Genomic DNA, 4594 nt, shown 5'->3' on the forward strand with positions numbered 1-4594 from the left:
ACCTTCATGCACAGTGTTTATCCACTTTGTTTATGATCACTTGCACTCTCTCATTAAAGGAACGGAAGGCTCTCCCTTCCGTAAGTAAAAGGAACCTTGAGCACGATCGGATCACTCATCTTGAGCAAAGTTCAACTCTCATTTCCGCTGCACCTAACACTCTCTACCTTGATGATGCAGACATTAAGCAAGCTCAAACAACAATAGTTTCAATTTTCATTGGTATACCATCAAAACCTATAGATGCATGTGAGTAGTTATTAGTTGCAAAAGCTCTTGAGAGAACACCAAAATTAAGAAAGAAAATTAAACAGGAGGTTGCTCCTTAGATATGTGGTAGCCACAATGATCCCAATATGTCCCCTCAATATTTTTTTCATTTGTTTTAAAGGGAATCTTGGCTGATGCCTTAGGGCTTGAGGGAGTGAAAAGATTAGGCAAATTCCAGCCAGTCGAAGCAACGGGAATGGCTTGATCGACACCTGGCGTGCGATAAAAAAAAGATAGAGTGAGACAGATGCACTGACGGAGAGAAGGGCGCGTGCAGGAGAGAGAGAGAGAGAGAGAGAGAGAGGAGAGAGGTGGCATCCGTCAGTGTGCGAGCCAAGCGACAGGGAGATTTTTCCAGTGCTGCCTGCATTAGGCAGTATATGATGCCTGCAATGCAAGGTTTTTTGGTGCACGCTGTATCTCACACACACACACACACACACACACACACACACACACACACACACACACACACAGAGTTTTGCCATCTGAGGAAGAGGGTAGCGGAACATGGGCCGTCTTCACTAGTCTTCTCTAAAAAAGAAAGAGAGAGAGAGAGAGAGAGAGAGAGAGAGAGAGAGAGAGAGAGAGAGAGAGAGAGAGAGAGAGAGAGAGAGAGAGAGAGATTGATTGTGATGTCGTCTTGACTAGCTGAGGTCGGAGAGTATGGGTTGCTGCAATTTTGTGGTTGTGCAGGTCCATAGTCGTGACGAGAAAGACCAGGGAGCGTGTGCATCGACTGCAACTAAGGGCCTAGCCTTAAAACTTAACATGTTGAAATAATGTTGCTAGGAAATTAATTAATGAATGGAACCATATTCATGCAATTTTTGATATTTGAGCATTAAAACAACCAAACCTAAAATCGCACCAAGTAGATGGGAAAGCTACACGTAGCTTGAATCAAGGGATTAGAAACTTTTGAGAAAAGTGTTGTGAAAGTGTCATCCCACTATGTGGCTTCCATCCAAGCAACAAGAGGTTTGAAAGGTGAGAAGGTAAAAATGACATATCCCATTAAAAGAGTGTTCACTCACAGACTTACACAGAGAGAGAGAGAGAGGGAGAGAGGGAGGGAGGTATGATCTCCTTAATTGGTTAATAAAGAATGATGGGGTGTGTGAGCCTTTGAAGGATTACATGACTGTGAGGAAAAGGATGCTATGCATGATATGTAACAATTTCATTTCAGCCTAGCTTTGGATTTTTGACTATGCTACACTTAAGCATTTACTAAAGTTAAATTAGGGCTTAATTAGGGAAAGCCTTTTAGGCCAAGACTGGCGGTTCTGATCTTGTTTTAGTCATTATCTCTCTTTAGATTCCTTAAAAGGAGTAGGTCTTGAAAACGACTTTTTGTGGGTCGAATTAATGCGAATCAGTGTAGATGCGAAGGAAACTCCAGGAAGCAAAATGAAGGCGAGCCAAGCGCTCTGGCATGTGTCAAGACAGGTGGCACTGGGTATTGCTGGGCAGGAACGCGTGTTGTTGGTCGTTTTATAACACTGAGAATGCTTTTAGTGACTGCTCGGGATCTTCGTTGGGAGCTGCTTCAGCTGGTTTTCTTTCCGTATGCGACTGCCTGCTGAATCGAAGCACAAGGAGGTGTGTTCGTGCTGTTGTGTGTGTATTCTGTTGTATATTTTTGTTTATGGACGCGATTGTCTGCTGAATTCAAGCACAAGGAGCTCAGTGCGTGCTGTTGTGTCTGTATTGTGCTGTGTATTTTTGTTTAATAGAAAGCGCTATGGTTCGGCTCAAAGAAGAGGTGCGCTGCAAACAGAGTGGAAATGAGGGTAATATATCAAAAAAATGAAAAAGGGATGGGGTTGAGTCATTGCCAGCTCGTAGCGGGAGGTCTGAGAAGCCGAAAAGCGGTAGGCTAATGGAGGTTAGTGTTACGGTGTCTGTAGGAGGTTCAGATATTGATGTAGCTTTGTTAGCTTCCATGCATGCATTCCTTGAAAGGGAGACAACTGTTGGTATTTGTGTTGTCGAAAGAGGGGGAACTCTTTTTCACTTGCACTTCCAGATGGTGATACGGCTTTGGACTAGCTCCTTGGTCGCAGCAAATAGGAAAGTAAAGCAGTACTTGGGGTGGGACAAGGCTGTGCCTGCAGGTGGGATGGTCCTTTGCCGTGCTTTGAAGCAACGTAACATGCATACTTTCGAAGGTATGCTTGGCTACTGCTTGAAGGACCAAGACCAACCGTATTTCCGAGTGGTCATGCATAATATTCATGCAGATGAGATCAACAAGGGCATCGAGTTGTATAGCTTGTATGGTGGCGACGACTTGAAGAAAAAAGTTTGTTTGACGCCCGCAAATATCTTTGATAGGACACATATGTTCTGGAATTTTAGATTGGGACATCCATTGGGAAATGATTTCTTATCGACCGTGCACAAAATGCTAAAAACTGGGAAATACTATCCGTCATCGGCATGGGTCACACCCTATCAAGGCCGGGGGATGCAATTAGGCAAGACAAAAGCTCTCTGGAGATGAATGGTTTATCCATGGACCACAACATACCAAGATGTTACTAGCATCTTCATCAACAATGATGAATGTGGTACAACTCACCCACGTGCTAACTGGTTCCATTCTCGGTGGCAAGGAATTGAGAGGTACGTTCATGAATATGCATAGGAATGATTCTGATTTTGCATTTCGCTAATTATCAAGCGTCTTCTCAACAGTCCAGCAAGCGTGCCAACTCAACGAGATGTCTGTTCAACAAGTTCGCAAGCCTACATAAGAGTGCATTCAGCTTGCTGAGCTGCGTTTTCAGCTTTGATACCTCAATACGCAACACCAAGATCTGCTCCTCTAGCTTTACAAAAAAGAAAGAGAAATTGTTAGGTTGAGCAAAGAGCATAAACTTGAATTGCTAATTATTTTTCAATGAAAGATTTAGGTGCTACAAAATGAATCCTTGGTATGAAAATGGCAAGGGACAGGTTGAAGAAGACATTAACACTATGTCAAGAGGATTACATCAAGAAGGTACTAGGAATGTCTACAATGCAAAATGCAAAACTAGTTTCTACACCTTTGGCCAGCCACTTTACTTTAAACAAAGAAATGTGTCAAAAAATGCAAGAGGAGATAGTTTAATATGTCTAAATTTCCATATGCAAGAGGAGATGAATGTTGGAAAGCTATGAAATAGATACTTAGATATCTAAAAGAGACAATCACAAATGCTTTATGTTTTGGAGACACCAACATTTGTTTGCAAGGATATGTTGATGCAAATATGGTATGTGACAAATATACTCGTAGTTACAATACATACTACATTTTCACCATTGGAGGCACAACAATGATTTGGGTTTAAAGTTGTAAAAAGTGGTCTCGCTACCTACCACCACATAAAAATGTGTAGCTCTTAGAGGGCTAGCATATAAATTTTCTGGCTTCACACGTTTTAGGAGGAGCTTGGATATAAGCAAGACAATTGTTTCATGTACAGTGACACTCTGAGTGCCATTCACCTTACAAAGAATTTAGGCTTTCACTCAAAGATAAAGCATATAGAATTGAGGCATCACTCCATATGTACTCATTTGGAAGAGGAACAACTAAAGCTTGGAAAAGTGCACACAATCTAGAATCCTACAGATATATTGAAAAAAGTACATAACAAGGAGAAATTGAGCTTTTGCTCAACTTCAATTGGTATTCAAGGATAAAAAGCCAAAACAGAAAGCAATTTTGCTAGAAATCAATCTCCAATTGGGAGATAATGAAGTATGGAGCTTGATTTAGTCTTGTAGTTTTTATTCTAAAAAGCACATTTGTAAGGCCCCAGTTATGAGGATAAGCCATTGTGCATAAATCACTAGCAAAAAATTAAAAACCAATCTCCGCTCTCAAAAAACCCATTGTGTTGCATCTATATGAGAGTTTGAATGCACAAGGTAGGTTTGAAAACAATTGTGGATCGTCAAAATATTCTCTTTTTTTGGAATATCTTGGCTGTCGAGCGATGGTCGGTGACCAATGAACATGTTTATACATGGGTGGATGCCTCTCATGTGAGAGGGTATCCCATAGAGGATCCTTGGCATCGATAAATTGAGGCCTCTTCTACACATGAAGTAAGAGGCAAGAAGTGGAAGCTAGAGAGAGTATTAGACGAGATGACCATTGAGGGCTTTTACATTCTTTGTAAATTAATTCAATTTTGAAGTGTAAAACCAGTGAGTGGCTACTTGTGTGGACATAGCCCACACTTGGATGAACCATGTATATCTTGTGTATGCTCTCTCTCTCTCTCTCTCTCTCTCTCCCCTCTCTCTTGTGTATGTTATGTCT

General features: G+C 41.5%; 1 pseudogene; it reads left to right on the forward strand.

Annotated features, from left to right (window-relative positions):
- Positions 1-2011: 2011 nt before the first annotated feature.
- LOC147429625 (uncharacterized) lies at positions 2012-2779 on the forward strand (annotated as a pseudogene).
- The last annotated feature ends 1815 nt before the right edge of the window (positions 2780-4594 follow it).

Source organism: Adiantum capillus-veneris, chromosome 22, assembly GCF_014529385.1.
Source record: "Adiantum capillus-veneris isolate H3 chromosome 22, ASM1452938v2, whole genome shotgun sequence".
In the NCBI taxonomy this organism is placed as follows: Eukaryota; Viridiplantae; Streptophyta; class Polypodiopsida; order Polypodiales; family Pteridaceae; genus Adiantum; species Adiantum capillus-veneris.